The 26,203-nt window shown below is 37.9% G+C and overlaps 1 long non-coding RNA gene across 1 annotated transcript; it reads left to right on the top strand.

The window, feature by feature from the left end:
• The first annotated feature begins 13,886 nt into the window (after positions 1–13,886).
• LOC135325514 (uncharacterized) lies at positions 13,887–22,477 on the top strand. Its single transcript, XR_010386444.1, has 3 exons — positions 13,887–14,037; positions 20,928–20,980; positions 22,304–22,477. It is a non-coding gene; the product is annotated as an uncharacterized LOC135325514 (long non-coding RNA).
• The last annotated feature ends 3,726 nt before the right edge of the window (positions 22,478–26,203 follow it).

The raw sequence follows: 26,203 nt of genomic DNA, 5'->3' as shown, positions 1-26,203 counted from the left end.
GGGGGGGTTTTTGTTGTTTTTTTTTCTTTTTTTTTTTTTAATCAATAGAGTTAAAATATTTGGAGAAGCCATTTGCTCTCTCTCTCCAATGAAAGTTTTGAGAAAGAAAAAAACCCACACTTATCATTCTTGCTTTTCTTCTTGAGGTATGCATGTTTGTGCCTTAACTTCAGAATATATCTTCAGGTGACTGAGCTGGAGGAGAAGGTATGATGGTTTTGTTTTATCTTACAAGTCACAGCTATGACAATACAATGAAAAGAATCTATAAATTGCAGCAAACTTCTGTACAACACAATTCCTGCAGCCCTGAAATAGCAACAGTCTGCACAAACAATGGACTTCAAACTATCTGAATATATACAGGTCACGATTTCCCATCTTTCTGCCTAACAATTTCTCCCTCTAGACTTGGAAAATCTGAAGAGGTACACACAGTTTACTATTTATAATGCTGTCTACTTGCATCCCATTCTACTCCAAAAAGTGTCAACAAGAAATTTAGTGCTATCTCTTAATATAAATGCAGCCATACTAGTAAACTGGAACACTGCCTCTGTATTAGAGGGTGGACTGACTTAACTCTCCATTTTATACCTATACTTTTAAATCAGTATACAGAGCATATTAGAGCTGTAGAGAAAAAATAATTTAATTTTGTTCCCTGACTAACCACTCTGCTGAGGTCAGTGTAGAGCACAGAGCAGGAATGTTTCAAAAGCTAGTAAGTTAAAAAAAAAAAAAAATCTGATGTTCACATTGGACTTTGTATCTCTACTCCCTCCCTCTCCAGTCTAAGCTAAATGTCAATAACCATCTTGTTCAGAGGTAGGTCAGAACAGTGGACGAAATATCTATTTTAGCCTAGATGTTACAAGGCTTTTTGAAATAGTTTCAACCTGATGTTTTTCCAGTCACTCAAATAAAAACATCTCCAAAGCTTTAAGATACAATGGGACCTAGTCAGATATTCATCCGCAGCAGCTTAGAAATATAGTAGTCAGTTAAAACATAATTTTTGTTTACAATTTTTGTTGTTACAAATATTGTTGTAACAAGTTACTGTTGTTCTCCAATATTTTCAACCAGCTTAATGAAAATACAGTAGAACCTCATTGTTTCACACTTGTCACTGGGAGATTCAGCGTACATTTCTTCACTGTGACCATTTTACAACATTCAAGCACTGAGAGTTAGCCAGGATGATGCACTTCAAGATACGCTCTGTTCTTACCAGTGGTGAGTTATAATTCAGCTTTATTTCCTATCCTGGGATGTAAGTGTACTGATATTTAGTAGGAAAAAAAAAAAAGTCATAAAATGAGGTAGCACTGACACTCTCTTTGCTGGAATGTGGACAGATCCTGGGCTTAATTTTAAAGGGTGGCTTAGCAAGATTCTACTGTAATCTACACAAAATGTATAAAACACGAACCATTTCCAGAATAAGGCCACTAATTTTGCCATTGGCAATTAACAGTGAGAAACAGCAGTTAAAAGCAAAAACACTCACTTGATTACAGAGGTGTTTTTGAGGCAATAAACTGTGGGAAGAAGTATAAACACACAGTCCTCTCATCCCTCCTCTTTCTTTTCCAGTATGAGTTTAGGTGTCTCTGCTTCCTGTATGTACTATTCCCCGAGGAGAAATTTCAGTCTGTTTTCTTAGTGGGGAATCCAAACAAGTCCATGCTACATTTGAAGATGGGGACAGCACTGTAGAACAGTAGGATTACAAGTTTCCCATGAGTCATAGTCATGACAGTCTGATGTCCAGATGCCCAGATTCGATACCAGGGCTTCTCTTCTCTGCAATGGCTGGGCACAACATGTTGTTCAGATTCACTTCTGTGACCTAGGAAAGGGACAACAAATTTATAAATAAGTAATATTTTGGGTTGCAATGCTTCAGAGACCTAAAATGGTAATTTTCAAATTACCATAGTAATCAAAAGTGTTTAGCTGGCAATCCTTTGTTCAGCATCAATTGGCCAGCTTTCAGAAGGAAAGCAGATCTGAATGCAGTTGTGCATTTAAGAGATGGATTTATATGGGTGCATAGCTGATTTATGGAAGGTTTTACCACTACTTGTGAAATATGAGGTACAAATGGCCATTAGGACATGCGATTAAAAATTTGTATTCAAGTAATTTTATCCATGTGAATCTGGACACTTTGAAAAACTAGTCAGTGTTTTTATTTTGAATGTACTTGCAAACTATCTGTTTATTAACACACATTTACTTACCAATCCCAGAATCTGCAAGATGCTAAAATGGTATACAAACATAAGCCCAGTAGACAGAAGAGCCCACCAGAAACTGGAGAGTGGTTCTGGAGTGTAGACACCTTGAAAAGAAAGGAATACATTAGTATTCAGCTGAATTACTGTGTCCAAACACTCATGGAAAATCCTCTTTTCTCCTCTAGATGTTGGGGTATCTGGTTTTAGCTGATAACCTAGAGACTCCTGTTATAGCAATTAATATTTGAGAGCCTTATTTCTTACCTGCAGCATCCGGATCAGTTTCTTCCCTCCTTCTGCTCCAACATTAAAATGTACAATATATTAGCTCAGTAAGCTTGCCTATTTTCCACCAACACCAGTGATTTTTACCTCATTTACCTAATTTTTCCTTCTAACACAGAAGTACTAAATGTATCTAAAATACTGTAACAGCATACAATGGAGTCTTCGAAATCAGGTTATTTTTGTACTCAAACACCTGCTTGTTATGGGAGCTATGACTTTAGCATGTACAGAACTAACCCAGGCAGTGGCAATTACTGCACAGTGCTGCATTAGAGTGTAGCTTGATGGCCATTTCCTATTTCATCGTTGGTTGACATCTATTCAAGTAATTTGCACTGATAGCGCATAGAAACAGAAAACCTTTATAAAGTAGTCAATCCATTAGTGACAGACCGTGCTCTTAAGTGAAAATTGCTGTGGAGATACTCTCAAATATACAGTATAAGCAATTAATTTTATATTCAGTAGACACCACAGATGCCTCAGTATTTCAGGGCTCTCCTCCTGAAAACGAGTTTTGGCAATTTAGTGAAAAAACACAATGTCACATGATGTAGAGTTCACCAAAGAAGTAATAATACTCTAATAAAAGTACCCTTAGATGCAAGGCTATTTTTAGAATTAAGTATTCAAACATATGGCGAGAACAGAAACAGTTTACAGAGTTGTCAAAGTCTTACTAGCAGACATGTTAATAAGATATGGGGAAAAATATTGCTTTCCTTATGACTTTAATAACCTAGGGGGACACACACACACACAAATGCACACTGTCATGGTGCTCAGGCTCTGTAAAAAGTTGTATACTTTCAGACAATTGTAAAAAAAAAAAAATACTGTCATTTTTATCTGCCTTTGCCTGCTCTCTGCCCTGTTAGATATTATCAAATGTTGATAGTTATATTCATTACTCAAAGGATGCCTTATAGCAGAGACAGGCTATACTGATATTACCCTTCACTAGCTAGCACATTCAGCAATAACCATAAAGATTCAATAGACTTCAGCATAGGCTGTACAAGCCTATTGGGACTGAGAATAACTATGTACATGTGTAGGTAGCTATGACAGTACTCACTAGACTAAAGCTGGTATGAGTATGCCCATGTACAGTATCTTATGAAGATAAAGGCAAAATAACTCCTTTTACCTGCTTCACCACACCACCATTTAGTCATGCATGCTCTCTGTTTTTAAATCACCAGAGGACTGCTTTCTCAATCCTTATTGCCCTTTTACAATTCTTTTCTGCATTTATTTTTCTATAATTTTGGCTGTCATGCCAGGTAGCTACAGTAAAATCAATGTAATTTAAATGGAAATTTCTGAAAGTTACAATATTCTTCCCAAAACTACCTACACTTTGCATTCTAAAGCAGTAGAGCTATCCCTTATCCACTGAAAATAACATAGCGGCTCTGTTCCTAGTCAACAGAGAGCAAGAAGTTGGTTGTATACTTGAATGACAGCAGCGCATATGCACCCCGTATGTCACTCTCACTGTGACTTTAATAAGCAACAACATTGTTGTAATTTTACCCAAAATACAATTGCACACCATGCTTTAGTAAGCAAACTGTGGCTTGATGCAACCATGACAAATATGAGCTTCTGTGAAAGCGTAAGACAGCTTATAGGATTTCTTTTCCAGTGGCTGGATGAAGATCAGAGGAAGCGTCTGAACTACAAGCAAAATCCAAACTTAAAAGTGAAGTTGATACGAATAATGGAGTCCTCTATAGTTAAAGGGAGAAAATTCAGACTAGTCTAATACTTTCTAACATACTTAGCAAGTATGCTCTAAGAACTGAGGGGTATCCTATTTACAAACCAGTACAGAAAGCTTCACTTAAATAGCAATGGTATTAGTTAAACTCCACTACCTGAAAACATCAGTAAGATGGCAGATACATGACACCACCTTGCCTATGGTTTTTCATTATAGATAGGAAGAGAGGAAGCAAGTAGCCTTGGGGTCAGAGTTTAAGTGACCACAGCTCTATTACCAAAGTACCAACTTTAAGTGACCTGGTCAAGCTATACATAAACTTTTTGTGCTGCCTCCCTAGCTGTAAAGAAAATGTCATTTGACTTGCAAAGTTTTTCACTGTTGTCTTTGCAATTTTAAGTGCATTTTAACCTAGATGCAATACACAAAATAATATTTAAATAAGTTAAGCTCTCTAAAACAGCTCCCAGGAACTGGTAGAGTAGTGCTATACCATATTTGTATTCACCTGAACTCACCCGGTTGACATTTACTTATGTTATTTCAGAAGTATTGTATAAAGCCTGAGAACAGATGGTACTAGACTAAAGAGATGAACATTCAGAAAAGCTAGAATTCAGAGACCTTGATATCTGGGGGACAACTTAGAGGCCTACATTGTTTCACTAGGCAACATGTAAAACACTAAAATAGACAAGTGATCCTAGCTATGAAACAGGACTGGAGGAAGAACGCAGTCTTTAAGAGATTAAGTAAACTGCCCAAGATTACAAAGCAGAGCAATGGCATAGTTTGGCTTTGAACCCATGTTTCTCGTATTCAGCTCAAACAATCTAGCCAGAGAATTGTGTTTCAGCAGACACTTAGGAGAGCTGTTCAGGTTCTTCCAGCTAAGAATCTTGCACTACAACATCCTCTTTTTTTTCCTTGCAAAATTTACATTATATATATATATATATATATATATAAAAATATATATATATATAAAAATATATATATATAATATATATATAATGACTCTCACACTCCACACTGACCTCACCAAATAATAGAAAATTCCCCTCACTTGCTAGACTTCACAATCCTGAAAACAACAGTATGATATTCAGTAGTGTCATTATCCAGACATCAAGGGACAAAAAGGAAACAATGACCTCCGCACAGAAACATTTCAGAGGGAGCTGGATTCCCACATGTGGTTTGGGATACTAATTTTAAATTCATACCTGGGATATTTTGTGAGCATTTCTCATTAGACAAATAATCACTATAGATTTTATAACTCTGCAGTACTGCTATTCAACAGATGACTGTTTAACAGACCAGTGTGAACTACTTTCTTTAGCGCAGTCTGTTAACAATGGCATACAAAAAGGAAAATTGAGATCCAGCTGAGTGGTTGTTTGAATGGCCTGTGGTGGGTTTGTCACAAGCTATTTGCTGCTCACATGGGAAATCAATTTCAATATGTAGCGGTGAGCTTCACTATTTCTCTATCACTAAGGAGCACAGGCAGTTCTTATATGTTAAGCACATTCAAAAAATTTAATCCAACTGCCAGTCTGGCACTAATCTCATTCGCAGAAATGCTCATGCCCCAGACAGTTGAGACCATTCCAGATCAGGGTCATCCAAGTAGGCTATATATTTGCTCTTGGGTTGAAATAGCATGGTAATGGATATTTCAGTTTAAACTTTATTATTTCAGTAGCACTGTTAGGAAGGACTTAATATGGATTCAGGAGATTTGGGTTCATCATCTGCTTCTGCAACAAGAATTCACGTGACCTTGAACAAGTCAAATAGTTAATTTTGTTATCTAGGAAATGGAAGTGTGGCTTTAAAATCTAAAGACCAACATCGAAGAGAGACTAAATTTATTTTAAACTGACTTTTTCCCCCATGAAGTCTTGTGCTAGTTCTAGTGTCCTTACTAATTATTTATTTAAACTTCTCAAAAAATAGGCTGGTGAAAATCTTTATGGAATTTAACAGAAACTAATACTTCTTTTGTATTTCCATAGAAGCATAATGTAGTTGAAAAGTACTCTTCTTTTGGTTGCAAGTGGAGATTTATTTTTTTCCCCTGTCCAAAATACAACCAAATCAGTTTACTCTCTCCACAGTGTGGACAGCCTGCATTTGAATTGTGAATTTTGCACACCCATTTTAACAACATTCAAGCACTGAGAGTTAGCCAGGATGATGCACTTCAAGATACGCTCTGTTCTTACCAGTGGTGAGTTATAATTCAGCTTTATTTCCTATCCTGGGATGTAAGTGTACTGATATTTAGTAGGAAAAAAAAAAGTCATAAAATGAGGTAGCACTGACACTCTCTTTGCTGGAATGTGGACAGATCCTGGGCTTAATTTTAAAGGGTGGCTTAGCAAGATTCTACTGTAATCTACACAAAATGTATAAAACACGAACCATTTCCAGAATAAGGCCACTAATTTTGCCATTGGCAATTAACAGTGAGAAACAGCAGTTAAAAGCAAAAACACTCACTTGATTACAGAGGTGTTTTTGAGGCAATAAACTGTGGGAAGAAGTATAAACACACAGTCCTCTCATCCCTCCTCTTTCTTTTCCAGTATGAGTTTAGGTGTCTCTGCTTCCTGTATGTACTATTCCCCGAGGAGAAATTTCAGTCTGTTTTCTTAGTGGGGAATCCAAACAAGTCCATGCTACATTTGAAGATGGGGACAGCACTGTAGAACAGTAGGATTACAAGTTTCCCATGAGTCATAGTCATGACAGTCTGATGTCCAGATGCCCAGATTCGATACCAGGGCTTCTCTTCTCTGCAATGGCTGGGCACAACATGTTGTTCAGATTCACTTCTGTGACCTAGGAAAGGGACAACAAATTTATAAATTAGTAATATTTTGGGTTGCAATGCTTCAGAGACCTATAATGGTAATTTTCAAATTACCATAGTAATCAAAAGTGTTTAGCTGGCAATCCTTTGTTCAGCATCAATTGGCATCAGCATCATTTTAACAAAGAAGATGCTGGAGACCTAGCTCCCCCTGCAGTCTAAGATGTCTGAACCATACGATGACACTGTGTGACACTGCAGTGACACTGATACAAAGGCCTCTGATTAAGCATAAAGGATATTCCTGGACCTTCAGGTACATCTGTTCATACATCAGATTGCTCCTTAAAGTGCCCCCCCAAAAAAAGGGGGAAAAAAGGGGGGAAAAAAAAACCCCAAAACCAACACCAGTATGCTTTTCTGTTCCATTAAATTATGCTGGAGATCTCAAACCGTAAGAAAGATTATCACCTGAACTCTACCGCTGAGGAGTAGCCACATATTAACTCTTAGGCCATACCCCTGTGGAGTGATACCATTTGCTCACAGCACTTAGGAAATAACAATGCCATTTTGATTAAATTTCAATATAATTTGAAGCTGTGAAATCAAGTGCACATGTGATCTTGTCAAATCCATCCAAAAATCTGACCACTGATAGATTTACTAGCTTAAGGACCAAGACAGTCAAGAACTGGTTAGACCTCTGAGGTTGATGCAATGTAAGCCAGATTTTTTTTTCCATTACGTTGAAAGTGTATGGCAGGCAAAATAAAGTTTTCCTGAACACCACTGGAGGTCTCTAGTACCTTGATCTCTGGAGGTCAGGTTAACGCACTCCTGAAACAGTGGTGGCAGTTTGAGACATTACAATTCCCCAGCTGCCTAAGCCTTCTTCCAGCAATCTCTATCCCAGTAGCAAAATACAGTGTACTTATCTGAGCATACTTGTATGCTTCGTAAGACCAGCTTAGTTGTGACTGCAGATGAAAGTGGTTTGAGGAGTTTTCAGTGAAGGGGTGGTTCCATGGTCTAAATCAGTGCTGCACTGGCTCCTGTCTTTTTCTCCCCACCCTGGCAATTCACTCATTGTGCCTCCCTTTTGCCAATCCTAGCGCTCATCTGATCACACAGTAATACAGTCCAGGAGCTACAAAAGCATCCATACTTTTTTGAAAGGGAAGAGAGGGTCTCATTCCCTGAGGGGGATTAAAAAAAACAAAACACAGTGACCATATCCAAAATTCTATATCTATCCTATAGCTGGGCAGTCTGATTAGAGCTTTTTCAGGAATGCTGCTTCCTGCCCAGCTCTAGAGTATAATTTTTGACAAGCTTCACAGGTGATACAAGGTGAGATTCATCCAACAGGAAAGCAGCCAACTACAGGCCTACTTCACGTAGGAACTGCATTGAGTTAAAATCTTCTGTGCTGACCTGTTACATCTGCACGCCATCTATTTCACCTGAGAGCCTTGTAGTGCAGTTGAGAAAGATCTGAACCACAGTACATGTGCATTTGTTTTGTCTCAGTGGTATGTGCATGCATACATGCATATGCACGTTTGGAAAGGAAACATGTTAGAAGGGGAAGAAAGGAAATTTGTATTCAGCCAGTACAAAGGGGAGGGAGACAGAGGAAGAGGGGAAGAAATCTTTATTCCCATGGGGGAATATATCCTTGAGCACTGAGCTCTCAGTCAGTTTACTGTGCAACACTGAAGCCTGAGCACTGATCATGTCTCTAGTACAGCAGTTTGATCCTAAGCATGGTGGAACCCCCAAACTGATGAGAGGGAACACCAAAGGTGATTCTGCCAGTGCAACATGTCCTGTCTTCACCACTATAATGAATAATGGGGAATTCAAAAAGAAAGAGAAAAAAAGGATTTATCGTCCTCACTGTCACCCAGTTTCCTGTCCAAAAGGAAACACTTCAACACATAATTGAGTCTGTGTGCATGATTAGGATGATACTTGATTAGCATGTCAACAAACTCAGTCATGCAGTTCTATCTAGAGTAAGCCTCAAGCCATCTCTGCTTCAGGTGTTTTGCTCAACTCACTTGAGAGAAATATTAATATTGTGATAGAGATCCTATTAAGGGAATCAGTAATATCGATAGGCTTCCAGTAAAACTGAAGTAGCATACTTCTTCACATCCTATCCATTCCTTTTCATTTTTCCATTTTTACTACACTTCAGTAACTTCTCCAGATTATTATCTATAGATTCACTGACGGAACTTTCTATCATAAATATAGGAATAGAGCTGCTATCAATAAATATAGAGCTGATCAATGTCCATAGAGCAGGCTGCACAAGATATGATAAAGGGTATCATCTACTCAAAGTGCTTTTAAACAGAGGTGCTATTGAAATGACAAAATATTAACAAATATTTTTAAGCTGAGTAGTTTTTCCATCAGCAATCATAGATCTAGTCACCTGTGGCATCAGCCATAACTTACTGCAAGAGTTCACGTGTGTTTTGCTAATGAGGTATTACAGCCAGTCAGGTGACTAGGAGCCAACTGCGTAAGAAATTGAAAAATTAGTTACATAGCCTAGGGCAATCCCAATTGATACATTTAGCCAATAAAGTTTGGGTCTGAAATTTCAGTACTATCATGTCAACATTAGGTGGCAGCAAATACCTGGGAATTAATAAAGGGCAAAAATTTAGACCACCACATTAGGCTGCAAAGGATGGAGACAATGCACAACACAAAGCCCTTCAAACTACAGATACAGTCCCATCAGCTCCAGATAAAAGGCACAGAAAAAACAGGAGAGCATTTACTTTGAAATTCAAAGGAAGATCACAGGTAACATCCAATGACGAATGTAAAAGCAAAGCAAATATATATCTCAACATGATACATTATTTGGGAACTTCAAGGACATCAAAAGAAGTGATATGGTAATATTACAAGAGTTTGATTTGTCATTGCCTACAATGCACTGCATGGCTGTAAACACTATTGTTTCCTCTCTGCCTTCTGTAATGATTAGGAGTTTATATAACTTCTGTTTTACTATATCTTTTAAATTCTGGCAAGCGGTGCTATCAAAGTTGCATCAAAACGAAATGTGGCTGGCATATTTCACTAATAAGAGACAAACAGAACGATCTCTGAATTACTGTACTTCACTTTTTCTTTGGATCATTTACACTTAGCTTCACTCAATAGTCAAGAACAAAAAGAGGGTTACAAACATAGCGTAGTAAGCGCAAAGGATTGTAAGTGGCTGCTGCTGTAAAATACAAGAGATTCACGAGAATGAAACAGGCTAAGTTTGTTCTGAGCGTTTGCTAAATTACATCCCACTGCTTGGCATCACACCCCTAGGTTGTCAGTTGAAGCTTCTGAACATCTGGACTATATATTACGAGCTTCTACTTCCTACATGAAACAATGCAGCTCTGCTAGATAATGCGGCTGAGGGCACATCGACGCTAGAGGGGGACAGAGCATCACACCAGATGAATACATACTACACTACCTTCTAAGGGGTGACGATTAGAAAAACCCCAGTCAGTGCAATGATTTAGGATTCCCAGACTTACTGCAATACTACAGTAAAATGGATGCAAGATAGTAATACTGTTTGAGAAGGTAGCAAGCAAGCTAGCCTGTTTTACTAATGAGTGCCACTACAATTCATTACAGCTTCAGAATTCCAAGAAATTATCTAACTAACTGATTAATATTTACCTGGGATCTAATGATAAAAAGAGATCTTTTCAGCTCAGTTTAAGGTGCAGTACTTCCCGAGAAACATCCAAGCAGGCAAAAGTCTTGAAAACAACATAACCCTTTGGGCGAAAGACCATCTTTTTATGCCCCTAATTCAGTGCCTGACACTGTTACCCAGGATGGAACTCCAACATACCACCAGAAACTGTTAAGTAACAACAAGTAAGAGTAATACATATTCTAAGAAAAAGAGCAAAAATCTGTGGTAACCGTTAGGCACATCTTGTTCCACTGGATATACAAAGGGCAAAGTGCCAACCTACCTCCTTTCCGCAGCAGATAGATGGGCACAACGTAGAGCATCACACGCTGGATGTAATAGATTTCCATTTCAAATGGAAGCTGAGGAATAAGGAAAATTCATTATTAACAACTGAGTCACAAGGAACCATTTTTAAGAAGGAAAACTTCTCCTTATGCCCCGCAAGAATCCCTTCATTTAAGTTCTTTTGTCACCTGCATGTATTAACAAAGGGATGAGAGACATTAATGGTCAGTGCTTTGAAAATGCAGCTATCTGTACCCATCCCATCCTCCTTGCCGCAAACACGATACAGTGCTTCGAGCAGAGAATTTAGGAAATTAGCCAGAAGCACAATAAAGGAGGAATAACATAAGATAACATAAGCTCGCTCTCTTCCTTTTCCTTGTTAGTATAAATTACCAACAACGATGCAAAAAAGCAAAGTAATCAAAGTGTCTTTGTCTATACCCATTTGTTTGGAAAAAAAGTCTCAAACTAGACCATAACACATTTAAAATTGAACAATGGCAGGAAAAATTAAAATCCAAAATTCATAATCCAAGTTATTGTTGCAGTTCACTTAAAAGGCTGAAGAGACATACTTTTCTGATATATTTCAGATGTGAAAATTGGACAATACCCTTACTTGAGTCTGAAATCTCACAGGAGTAATGCAAAGCCAAAACATTAGCCTTGGTTCAAATGCAGACTCATTTTAAAGCCTAAAGTGACTCTGGATGCAAGTCTTACTATCATGGCCTGTCTGTTCAAAAAACCTTCCTTTTCTGTTATTGTCCAAAGATATTAAAGTCATAATGTTGAAACAGAAACATCACAAAAAATTCTGCATCAGCAGAAGTCAGAGATTGAAACAGTTCAGCTTTCTTCCTAAATAACAGTCAATAAACAGCAGATAAATTCTACAATTTTTTTAATCCAATTTTGAATTTAAAAGCCATTAAACCCAACAGCTGGATTCTATTAGTCCTGGCATCCTCCAGCTGAATACTTTAAACACTATCAGTGTCCTGACTGCAAACTCCAACATGTGCAGCCAACTCTTGGGAGACAGTAGGCTAAAGAATCTTCCATACAAGCTGTTGGGTTAATTTACTCTAAGTATTCTGTATCAAAACATAAAACCAACCAAGATAACAGTATGCAGAAGCAAGAACTTCACAGAAATTCTGAAGTTTCCTGACTATTAATCTTTTCTTTTGTCTCCTGTATTACCTGTTGAAAGATACCTAGGGCAAAATAAGGGAATCAAACAAGAATATTTGAAGAGAGGCTAACGCAGCTTTAGTAGCGAGAAAGGAAAACCTGTACCTCTCCCAACTGGAATACGCACACTTCAGAAACAATAGCTCCTAATATAAACAATACAACATGAGGCACTCAATCCCTGCCAAGGAGCATGCTCTAATATCCTGTGGTTTCATGTGGGCTTCTGCACTCGCCGAGTTGTGAGGGTCAGTTACACAAACGTTACACTCAGGACACTTCTGAGAACAGAGTAACAGTTGTTTTGCTGCAGTAGTGTTGACAATGTTTTTTTTGTGTGTGTGTGTAAAACAAAACATTTTTTTTGCTGTGAAAGATTGATTGTTCTGAAGCCCAGCTAATTATGCAAATGCATTTCCTGGTATGGAACTGACAACGCAGACTTCTCTGTACAGCCAGGCACTCAAGCTGTACAGCCAGGCCACAATAAAGAGAAAAAAACAAACACAACAGATTAACTATAAAGTTGTACAGAACGACTGACTCACCCAGCTCTAAAGGTCTGGTCTGTAAGTTGTTTTATCAATAAACACTCATTCACAGATAGCAGATAGGTGCAGATAGTGGAGACAACATAGAAGGGATCACCCATCAATCCAGGATTTTAAAAACCTCTTCACGAAAACAAATTAGCAGTTCAGAATGTGATCACGTTTGAGATATCCAAAAATCAAAGCAACACTTATTCACAGAACATAAAGGAGGTCAGAATACTGCCTCCTGAGTTAATTCATCTCATAATATTTGATGGTATGCAGTTGCAAAGGCCATGAGTATCTAAATCCAGACTGCAACAAACCCTAAAGTAGACCCTCGCCACAGGCCTCAACAGACGTGTCTTCTCCCATCAGATGCCTTTGGTGGAACGCAGCAGCCACTCTCAAGAGCAACAAGTATTTCCCTAGTAACAGACCAATGTATTGATGACATATTTCTTTATCCACACCTGTCCCCAGATTCGGGAACACTGAACGTTCATTATCAAGATGGACTACTCTGAACTCTGTATATTAATTTTCAATCGGTTTGCTGGCTGTTTGCCCTAAACTCCTCTCTCCCTTGCAGGCTGCTAGCATCACTCTTCCTGCATTTCACCTTGTTTCCCTTCTCAGGGCATTAAAACAAGTAAAGGTACAAGACAAAATGACAAATTATCCATTTCTTCTACTAACTCATATTCTAGGCTCTCTTAACAGTCTAAATGAATACAGAGTACAGGCTACCCTGCTACTCAAGATAATAGGTTCTTTTCCTTTAAAGGTTGCTACTTGAAGAAAAATCTGTTCATTGTCCATTCACTGGTTTTAACATTGGTATAAAATCATGCTGTGTTTCAAAACACAGCCTAATACTGACATACACTATTCCTCAAACACGCACACAAAATCCAGAGTACTATGTTAGCATATTTTGCAATAAACATTCAGACTATTCAGTTTTTACATTTTCTGATGAAACTTCTGCTAGAAGATGTACGATGTTTTGTTTTTTCCAGGAAGAGTTCAGCTCAAGGTAGCCACATCTGCTGCTTGCCCCCGCATCAGCCCAGTATGGTGCAGATTCAAAAGGGCCACAATTCCCGGGACACTTGCTAAGGGCTCGCTGGAGACGTACCAAGAATAAATAGCGAGCAGACAGTAAGCTCTCATCCCAGGAACAGGTAAGTTATGTATAACGGCCTAACTAAACCCTTAGCAGCCACTTTTATTGCTTGTGAGACTGCAGAAAAGAGAAACTATGTGATGAAGGATTAGAGCTCACCTCTTTCTTTTATCTCTGAGCAAGAAAAGTCACGGCCATCAACGGCAGTCCTCTGAGCACATGATGGATGCCTCAACTTAAACCAGCTATTGCCCTGAGGAAACAATTAGGTCTTTCCATTGACTGCACTAAGATTTAGAAAAAGCTCTTCAAAACCATAGAGCTTCGAATAGAGTTGAGCCCAGAAGTCTAATATTTAGATGCGAGTTCCTCCCTGCCCCGCAAAGCATGGCAAAACACTAGTCTAAACTCGCTTCAGCTCAGCTGGTTTCAGTGGGAAGGGAGGTTGCTACTTTGCTCTGTTTTCTGAAAGTAGTATTCCTCCCTCTGCTAATTATTTATGCCTTGGTTTTATATTTGCAACAATAGCTCAAGCACTGTGTTGGGCAAGAACTCTCCCTCCACCATCCTCTACAAAGACTGCAGGGTATGACAGAAAAAGGAACAAAAGTAATTCAGCTCTGCCCTTTTCTATAGCACACCCAGCAGGCAGGCTAGGTGTCTGCAGTAAACATGGAATGGCATTCTGTACCAGTAGCTTTCCTAGACATAGTCAGTAAACCCAGATTCATAACTTAAAATTAATGACTAGTATCCTAGACAGGGTCAGTAATCCACAAATAAGCCGCAAGCAGATTTTTTTAATTTAACCTGTAAAGCAAACCACAGTATATATGAAATGGGAGAGGGGGAATCTATATAAAGCTGTACAATGCAGAAATCATGGGGCAAACAGCTACTAGGCCCATGTGACAGATGTTGGTTACTTCTCAACATATTCAGGATAGCAAGTGACTTATTTGGCAGAGGAGAGACAGTTGCTGGAGGAGTTTAAGAGAATCATCTCAGGACAGACATGAAGTATTTAAAAAGAAAAAAAAAATCCAAAACAAAAACACAAGTGGCCTTTGGAAAACAGATTATTTCCAGTCCTGCTAAGACTCATTTCTCAAGCAGACGTCCAAACGGCAAGTAGCCAAGAAGCTGACCCACGTTACACTATTGTACTGTTCAGTACCGTATTATTCAGCCAATTCTACAGCTCAGGCACCAGTTTGTCCACCTGGCATAGATCAGATAAGGGATTCCCACATACCTGAATGGGGCGAAAATAAAGATATGTTAATGTTGGCATTGATGCCAACAGCAAAGCCACTTAAAATAAATGAGTACCAGGGCTGTAGCTAAGTATCAGGCACCCATCTGTGTGGTGTCTGTGCTAAGGTCTAAACCAGTTTCCCCAGATTTTATTTGCAACAGTTCCTTTTCTGATATTTTCTGATATTCTGATATAGGCAAAAAAACCTAATCTCAACTTCAAGTAGGCATCTGCCATCTTCTACACAATCCAGTCAGTAGAGAGAATTATAATATAACCCCTTAAGGTAGCATTAATTGATTAGTTTTATCCAATATTATCTAGTTCTCATTTTCAATTAATCCTGTTAGGGTGGGCATATATACAGAGGGAGAGAATCAGAATCTGCATCTGCTACCAGAGGGAAGCGTTAGCATGCACAAGCACAGTCATGAGATTTATAAAGAGAGTCCGTCTGTGCTGAAGATTAGTAGAGTCGAGACATGGTGGAACACAGGACTAGGAATAATACCTTGCTACAGGGATGGAGGGGATCAGAAACATAATGAAACAAGAACAACAACTATATTTTTACTAGTATACAAATGCCAGAAGATCCAGCTAGAGCAAACCCCCAGGATTCCAACTCATGACATACCCAAATTCTGCTAATTTGAGAGGGATTTTTTTTCTTGGCCTGTCACTACAGAGATTAAACTGACCAAGAAAGTTAGGACAATGCAGTTGTTCAATGCACTGCTGAGCTAAACTGTAGGCATTTATTTTAACTTTTATTACTGTTTTCCTTATTTGATCAGTGCTAGATTTGATGTTTATTGTATCTCATAAAAAGGCATTACAGTCTCCTGGTCACTCAATTTGATTATGCAAACCAGCACACATGTAATGACTCTAGGGACACAGTCAGGCATCTGTAGAATTGAGTCCAAGATAGAAGAGTTATATGTGCACAAAATACTAATTTCAGAAAGAGTATTTTTTACTTCCTCTACAGATAATACTGGCACTACTTACCACCAGTATAAGGTAAATTTGCATTCCCAAATAAAAGTGTGATTGTAAATTGCACTTACGCACCCATACCATTTTAACGTACGTAGCCTCGATACGTGTGAAAGATGCAGAATCATTGGCTTTAGTACGAATAGCAGCCAAAGCACCACCTTTCCAGAGCCCTGGATGTCTAACCATACTGTTATTTCCACTTATGCCAGTTAGACTTAGACAATTTAGAAATGACATCATGTGCTACCATTACTTATTCCATTTTGCTGTGTTGCTAACAGGCATTTGGGGCAAACTTTTTACTACAGTGCATTGTTACCTTAACAGTCAACAGAGATGCAGTAGGACATTATCATAGTCCCTAAAGACAGAGTGCACTGCAAGTATTGCTCAAAGTATGATTCTATTCCTAAAACAGATTTAGGCTGTGTACCTCTCAAGGCAAATAGTTCTAATAATACTGTCTAGCAACTTCTGGAAACATTAAAACTGCACCATCTCTGTGTTAGCCGAGACAGTAAGCCCAACGCCTCTAGGACATGTCTTATTTTTTACTTTATCTATATCAACATATTCAGGACATCAGCTTGCAAACAAAGCTTTAAAACCAGTAGAAATATTTTCCTTTAAAATTTGATTAATGCAATATGTTCGCACACATGCTCATACAAAAACGATTACTCTCCAAACACTTCACTGGCAGCTAAATTAATTTACTTGCACAGACCTGGTGCCACACATTGTTTTGCGACTTATTTGAGAAACTTTTAACGGGCTTCCTTTCCAACCTTTGTGAGGCTTAGGCTATCAGGACCTACACTGTATTCCATGTAATATAGATACGGAGTTAAAAGAGATCTTGCACTTGTGTATTTCTTCTTACACCTTTCTAGGCTCCTACCCGGGAACCTAACAATCTGATTCCCTTAACATTTTCTTCTCTATTTACCTGGAAGTCTTCAAAGATTACCCTATTTTCCATGTGATTGTTAATGCTAATCAAGAATGTTTTGTCTCTTGAGAATGAGAGAACTCTCTCCCACCTACCTGCCCAAAAGCATGATCTCCCTCCCCCACTTCTAAATGAGTAGCTGGGTCAGGTGTCCAACTTCTCATGCTCTTACTTTCTGCCAGGCACTATATATTACAACCCTTTACAGATGTAACTAGGTATACAAATTTTTGTATGAACCATGTATACAGTAAAATATATGTCTTAAAATATCACAAAACTGAAATAAAAAGTTGAGGCATAAAATGATGACCATTCCTGACTGAGTCAAAAGCTTTTCAGGAAGGTATTACAAATCAGAGCAGAGGAACAGAGAGCATAGACAAATTTATTGCACTTTTTTTTGGAACTTCCTACTAAGTGTTAAGAGTTATTCAGTGCTTTCAGGAAAATGTCATTGTGGATATTTACAACGACAGTTATAGAGCAGAATGCACGTCTACCAAGAAATAATTTGGGCCAAAGCTGCAGTGCTATAAAACATCACCCATATTATCTTGTGCCAGAAGACACACAGAAAAGAGACTAGCCTAGCAAGCAGCTGTTAAGCCAAAAATATCCTAGAGCTGTATTTATTCCAAAAATATTTGCTCTTGGATGTAGTCCTTTGGCTCCTCTATCTCTAGAGAAGGGCAGAATTTTATACGAGTAGTCTGTATTTTTCCTGTTTAATCACCACTGCCCAAATATAAGTGAGATCTATAACAATATTAGAGAAAATACAAGTTAATGATTTATTAAAATATTTCAACATGTATTATTTTAACCTTAACAGGTTACTCCTAAAAATCCAATAGAAATCAGAAAGCTACCTAATTTGAAACAGGAAAAGTATTCTATTATCAAGAAATTCTATTTGCATTTTTGATTTAATGCCATTTCTATTCAGCAGTAACTAGTTTTAATAAAAACAATTGCAAACTGCAAATAAACATTTCTAGTATGAAAAAGAATATGTGTAGTTACCAGATTAGGAAGGACAAAAAGACTAAATCTTGAAGGAACTCGAGGCTTATACTACTGAAACCACTGAAATCTGAGAAAATGAGCAAGCATGTGCGCTTATATGTATATATACGTACACACACACACACACCCCCATATATGCATGCATAACAACTCTTAAAAATAATTCTTAGAAATATTTTATCCAGCTCAGATTCAGGACAACTTTTCTTAGCATTAATTCTCGACAGGTTTGAGTATTACTAGGGACACCAACAGGCTAATTTTTCTTCCAGAAGACAGGAAATTTGTAGCAGTTTTGAAAACCTGGATGAAGAAACCCTGCTGTGCCTAATTTGGGGGGGAGAGCAGGTGACAGACGCCAACAACACTGGGCAAATTCCAGGCCTGAGGAATCTCCCATATTCATGTGTACCCACTTCTAGTTTTTTAGTCTCCCACTACGTCATTTTAACCATGGGCCACATGCTATCCTGTGAAGCCGCTTTCAAAGCTATCACGTTCACTGTCAGTTTAAAGATCAGGGTGGAATGGACAATGAACTTTGTTCTACGCTTCCACTCTCCACATTATTAACTCTCCACATGGAAGTTTTTGTGATTGTGCTTGTAAATCAAAGACTAGTATTTTGGATCCATTCTAGTGACCTGTACCAGGAATTTACAGCCTGGTAAAACAGACTGAATTTTCCTAAAGCCAAATATATTTACTCAGCGTTCACTTTGATCATAGGAGGGCTCTTATGTGACTTCACTCAGGAAAAAAGCTTGTTGTTGGAGGTAAATAACTTGAAGCAAAAATCTAACTCAAACTATAATTTGTAGGACTAATAGCTGCCACCAGGCTGAAATAAAGACTGTATCTATAGCATATTCAAAGACTTAAATGATGCTGACCGGCATACATCTACTAACAATCTAGCTTGCTTCAGTACCGATAACATTGAAACTGGCAGCAGAGATTTCAGCACCAACTATACAACTTGAACCCTGAATATGTTCTTGTATTAGCAGCCTACACAAATTGCATTGCTGCAACTTCACTGGTCTTGTTTGCCAAAGTTTCCTAGATTAAGCCCACCCCAGCTACGATATGATGCTACAACTACATTCCTGAATGCACTTGCTGCCACCCTACAAAAGGGTTTAGACTTTAGAATTAACCTAATCATGTGAAAGATATAAACTATTTTTTTGCATTAACTTTTTTCCCCACAATCAATTTACCCTGTAAAACACAAGGACAAAAGGTACGGCAGCGTAGCAACTGACGTCCAAAAGAAAACACACTTGACAGCTCCATCTCACAACGTAGCCATTCTGAAGTCTAAACTTTTTATACTTAAATTTTATTTATAGTTTTATATGCATCTGCTTGAAAAGAAACTAGTTCTTCAGTTTCAGGCATTCAATAGTGTTGTCTCAGACATCATTAAAATAATACTTACAAATAAAAAAAAATGCATTTCAGAAAGTAGTTTGCTTGCTCCAGCAATGTAGAAGAAACACCTTTTAGATAGCTTTACAAAAGGGTCTGGGATGAAGAAAGGTGGCTACTTGCAAGTGTTAGTAATCTGACTGCCATATTCAAAACAGCAAGTTCTTCACAGTAAAAGAAGCAACTCAGTGATAATCTAGTACTTCAGAAAGATCTTAGCAAAAGAGCTAACTTACCTGCTTTGAGTGAAACACTCTCATCCCATCATTTTCTCAGTGTCTTAGATATCTCTTCAATACACAAATCCAGCAGGTATTTATAGATCACTCCGATTCATTATGCAAATAGTATGTAGCCTGCTGAATTTAATTGAGAGGGAGGAAATACCTGCAGAAACAAAGATATGGGAATAAAGAAGTTTTCCATGAGCAGTGAATTTACATGCAGCAAGAAATTTTAACCATCAAAACTTGCTTAGTATTTTAGAAGTATAGCTCCTAAACCAAATCTGTGTAGTTTAGCCACCTCTAAAGACAGCTCAAGCACCTTTCTAGAGAAAGTATTGTAGGAAGAAATACACGAGGAGAAGGAAAGGTATAGTATACTCACCAGGCGCGTGTTAACGACAGGAAACAGCAATGCTAAGAGGGCCCCATTTAACATATGCATCTGCAACCTTAGAAGAGAGATGAGATATTATTTTCACAGATTAGAAATGAAATGCAAAGTTTTTATGTAGTATGTTATATGTACATGTTATGTATAGTTATGTAGTATTTTATGTAGTGTATCTTTCATAAAAGGTAGCAGGAAATTTGAGAAAATTCTGCTGGCTTTAATTTGAATAAAGCCACTGTTCACTGCAATAACCAGGATAAGAACTCTCTTTAAATAAACATTTTAATAATTTCCTGAAGTAGGACTGCTTTCTATAATGAGCTTTGGATTCCTAGAAGGTTTTGACTGCCTGTTCATATTAATCCTGTTCATATTAATCCTGTTCATGGTCCAGGCTGCTAAATGGTTGAAATTTTGCTGTTCATTTTGCTTTCAGAGCTTAAAATAGACATTTGAGAAAGTTTTTACTTTCATCCAACTCCATAAATGTACATGACATCAAACTAAAGCTTTGGGAATTTGGAAGAAGTCTGATTTTTGAGTCACTTAAATAAAAGAATTATATTTGTAAAGATGCAACAGAGAATCCCAAGCAAAGACAAGCGAAAGAAAGTAGTATTTAAATTACAGTGCTGTATTTTATTTTATACAGCTTTCAGTCATCTCTCCCTGAACCACTGTTGCATCAGGACCTACAGAAGTAAGGTCAGTACTGTTTAAGTCTACTTTATATAAGAGACAAAGTAAAGCATAAATTTCATTCTACAACCACTGCCTGTCATAAACTCTATTAAAAATTACAAAGTTTATAAGTAACTTGGGGCGGGGGAGGAAGGTATTACAATTCCAAAACAGTTCTTCAAATGTCATTTGTATGTCAGGACGTCAGAAAACAGAAAGGCTCATTCTGAAAAAGAACAAATACTGCAGCCTCTGCCCTGCAACCAGTCCTTTGCAAATGCATAGTAAATCCAGGATTTCCTAGACACCAGACTTACTTTGCACGCTCTCTGAGATGAAGAGGCACTAGTACTGTATCTCTGTATTCAGCCTACTCCCTGCCCAAATAAGGAGCAGCAGGAAAAAGTTGTAGCGAGACAGTAGCACCTCCAAAACAATTCATGAGGCATGCCCCCAGCATCATATTTTCCAGTCACTGCCTAGACTAAGAGAAGAAAGAGCCGAGTGAACTGTCACGGTGGCAACTACAGCCATTCCTGATTATCATTCTGTCTGGGAAGTCCCATGACCCTCCTCACAATATACTAGCTGTACCCCTATCATGCAACGCACATGAGAGAGGGCCTTTGAGAGCAAGAACTCTATAGGTAAGAACCTATAAAAAGTATGGGCTGTTTACTGGACTCTACTGCACTAGTCCATTAGACCACTTCCTAAAGTTAGTAACAATAAGCAATATTATAGAAAAGATTGCACACATTTGAGAAATACCCAAATCAGTAGGAATCTGCTTTAACTATTTAACTTATCTCCACATTTTAAAAAATAGACCCATACTGTACATATGGCCTTCCATGAAGATCAGCTACTAATTTTTAGTGAAGATAATCAGAAAGTACGAGGCACATGACATACATTTAACAAGCCCATAGGTTATTCTGTAGAAGGACACCTGTGCTCTCATCAACTACTGCGCGAATAGGTGTTGCCTGTGAGACCAAAACCACCACCAGTACAAAAGAAACAAGGGTCAGTGGACTCAGCACCCACAGCTGAAGCCATGACCCTTTTCAAGGTCTCATCATTCAGTCCAGCCAGTATGTCTTTCTAACTAAGGGCTGGATGCGTATCTTACTATTTTATGACTTAAGCCACAATCAACTTCTAAGCACACCATGCAAGTAGACAGAAATGCAGCAAGGATGGGGCATTACCTGAAAAGAATCATTGCAACCCGACATGGAGGACAGTCAAGAAGAAAAATCTGAAACATTAGGCAAAAAAAAAAGAAAGAAATTAATGATACGATCTTATTTAAACTCTATTTTGTGTATCTTTCTTCCTCAGTTCTGTATGTGACAGATCACTTCTACTAGAAGAACTGTTTTACAGCAGAGCTGGAAAAGACTAAAAATCATGAACAAATTAAAAGATCTCACATTACCTACATATACAAGGATTTAAGCAGTATGAGCAGCATCTAGGATTCAGCTTCTGCCAGTTCCTAAGAAGCAAATCAAGTTCTAGTCCATTTGAAATTCTCTCATTATTAAATATATATATACTTATATATAGATCTCTCTCTCTCTCTCCCTCTCTCAGGGCTTTTGTAAAGCAGATTACTGTATTACCAATCATTTCACTATTGTAGCCTCTATAGCCTTATTTTGGGAAGTGCTAAGAGGCTTTTATAGACAACCATCTTACATTAGATCTTCAAGACTGGGTCCGGCACTGCTGAAGCAAAGGAGAGTATTGTCATCATAAATGCTTAGTATTCAGCACAGCAGGGACCTTACCATGACCAGAGGATATCTCAGTATCCGTTCTATAGATAACCTTAGCAGTCATCTTTAAATACATTTGTTGCCTTATTTCCATAGAGTATTTTTGAAGTACTGTTTAAATTTCACCAGTAATTAGCTATCTATTTCCTAAAACAAAAAGTAGCCTAATGCAATTTGAGCAGTATATATTTGTTTCTCTTCGCAGGCCAAACTCCTACCATAAATACGACCTGGTTTAAATCCTTATGTAATAAAATATTGTTGATTAGCAACAATCTCCCATCTAACTTTCACAGCAACTTAAAACACTTCATATCAGCAAGTTTTACTCTGGATAAAAAGAAAAAACTGTGCAAGTGTTCAGTGTTAACCCCCTACCCCCCTTTTTTTTTTTTTTTAATATTGTCCACTATGGGGGGGGGGGGGGGGGGCAGAAGAATTCCTTCCTAGTTTGGTCTGCTCTCTGAGAGAAAGTATTTCAGTAAAAAATGGATCATGCTTTTTTCTGTTGTTTCTAAAATAAGTGCACAATAGATTATTTCACTGCCAAGCTACTAGTCAACTCATTAAATCACTCCAAGTGAGAATATTTGAAGAACATGTCCACTTTGGGGACAAGTTGGATAAACTGAACAAACCTATTTCTTTGAAGTGCTACAGGGCCTACCTGGCCAGGTAACTGATGGATGTTCAAATTAATTACTAGCAGGCAATGTACTTGCTATAGCAACAATCGAAAGGTTGAAGGCTGCATCATTCTATTCAGCCCTTGTGCCTGAAAGGGCCTGTTATTACCATATGAATAGATGCGCACATTTCAAATATTTTATTTCCAGTGCAGGTTCCTAATATACAGCCATTTATTTCTCTAATCAAATTACTTGTATGTTTTAATTCAAGTCCGTCAGTCTCAATAACAGTTTAGAATGTACACATACACTCACAGGAAAAAAAATCTTTTTCCTTAGTCATACAGAACTCTAATAGAGGCACAGCAAGAAAAAGGCATCAATTAATTTAAAGAACCTCAAGACATTTGCTTAGTGAATGCTCCTAAAAGCCAATCAGAGTTTCTTTCAAGTCTTGTATTTAAAAAGCAAGCCATTTCTACTCATCAAGGAAGGTTAAAGAGTAAGTGAACACAATGGATGCATGATGACAATCTGCTAGTGGATGCTTTCTTTGCTAAGGAAAAAACAAAAAACCCACAAAATCTTATGTGAGGTCTATGTATCACCTTACACATTAAGGCCCATATGGCTTCTGGGAAAAGTGTCCAACACTTACTAATTACATTTCATCATTCCGTCATTTGATATTTTTGCAACAGACTCTGTCTACTAACTAAATTAAAGTTTCATCAACTGTGGACTATATCCCTTCTGTCGTGGACCATAAAATTTTCCCTTCTGTGGTCTCTTATAATACCTGTTTTTTCCCATGCTATTTGTATATATTCAAAGTATATATTCAAAAAGTCCAACTTTTTAAACATTCCATGATATATGTTAACAGAAGGAGAGACGGCATTTAGAGTCCCACTAGTTCATTTGAACCTTTAAATTCAGGTATCTTATGATTTCCTTACATTCATTTGAAGTACTGTTCATACTTAAATGAAGAAAATTCTATTCCTCCAGTACAGATTTCATTTTTTTCTTTTTATTTCCTACATCTTAAAAAAAAACAAAAACAAACTGAAATGTTTTTCTCTGTGTACACAGAGAAATGTGTCTTAATCACACCAGTCATTCACTTTTCTGACACACTGCAGAGCGTTCCAACTACTGAACGGCAGAGGAAAAACTAGGGTACAACTCTATGTAGCAGCTGAATCTTAATGTACCTGCTGAATCTCACCATTGAGGTGAAACAGTAGCAAGTATTAAAAAAGTATGGTCATAATAGTTACAAAGATTGAGATGAACTCATCAACCTAATCCAAAATACTTTACTGCCTCAGAGACAGGCAAAGAAGAGAACAGGATTCACAGCTGCTCATTTTCAGGTCAACTCTACAGCAACAAACACAGTTTCCGGATTTGTGATGGCAAAAGAAATATTAAATATTTTTGAGCATGCAAGTCCCTCTGTTATGAGGGATCTTTCAGAAAAATGTGTTTGTCTTTCATTTTTGGGAAGGATAGCAGGGAATTTAACTGGCATGTTTATGTTAAAACTTTAAGATAGTGAAACAGATCTTCAAATGTTTCAGCTTTAGCAATTTAATATCAAGCACTTTCTCTCTAAATACCTACTTTCCATGATAAATAAACCTCACAACCTCTTAAAAGGAATGTTTTACAGACCCTTTGTAGCAGATTTACAGAGGATTATTTCACAGAGTAGATTTAAATGTTAGAGAGCACCATCATTCAGCTCACATAGTAATTAGCAGCCTGAAAATACCTAGTTCACAGCAGACACGCTCATAAGCTCTAACGTACTGAGTGTTCACATACTCATTCCATAATAATATTACATTTCACTGTCATACTGGAAACGCAATCCTTAGCCTTGAGGTAGGAAACAGCTAAGTCTTATAAACTGAACAATATCATATAAAGTTAGTGACATGGCTGTGAAGAGTACCCAGCTTCTGTGTTCCTGGTAAAACTCTGAAGGTTTTACTTGCTCAGACTAGCAGAGATAATAGCCCCCATCCTAGCTGGCACGTTGCAGACACGAGACAACATATATTTTAAAGTACACTGAAGGAGGCTCTTCCACACACGTTTTTATCTGATCATCATTGCGTACATTCAAGGCAGAACAGCTAAACTTTCAATTTAGAAAAAAGCTAAGAAACAACCGCAATGTCCCTCCTCATTTTACCCATTATATTTTCACGTGTTACAAAGGAAAAGAAGGACAAAAGAATTAACTGGAAGCCCAAAATGTACAAAGTAACATTTGAGAGAGGAAAAATAAGCTATAAAATATTCATTGTCTGACCTGCTGAATTCTGGGCACAGTTTTGGTCATTCCCTTCCCTCTCACTTTTACACACACACCACCCACCCAAAAGACAGCAGATTTGGGAAAGGGTTACAGAAGTCAACAAGAATGATCAAAATGTATTGAATAGCTTCCATACATGGATCAATTTAACACATCAAGCATCTTCGACCTGAAAAAGATTTTGGGCTGAGGGGAGCGAGAGAAAGAGAGGATACAAAATCATGGGTGGTCTTAGGACTTGTTATCTGTGCGTTTCCTTACGTGGGCACAGCACTGTGAGTCAGGATGCTTGAGAGACAGAAAGCAGCATTTCAATCTTTCACCAGCACAGGACCAGGAGATTCTGAGATTCTTTTCAAGTAATAAACTACAAAGAAATTCAAAACACTGGTAAATCTGCAAACAGAACTTCACTTCAAGCCTGAGGACCCAGAAGAAAACAGAAGTCAGAAAGTCAGTCAAATTCCTAGTTGCTCTGCAAGACCATAAGTACCGTCCG

This window comes from Dromaius novaehollandiae, unplaced genomic scaffold, assembly GCF_036370855.1.
Source record: "Dromaius novaehollandiae isolate bDroNov1 unplaced genomic scaffold, bDroNov1.hap1 HAP1_SCAFFOLD_132, whole genome shotgun sequence".
Taxonomy (NCBI): Eukaryota; Metazoa; Chordata; class Aves; order Casuariiformes; family Dromaiidae; genus Dromaius; species Dromaius novaehollandiae.
The sequence above is the reverse complement of the archived record's forward strand: the minus strand, read 5'-3'. Positions and strand labels throughout refer to the sequence as shown.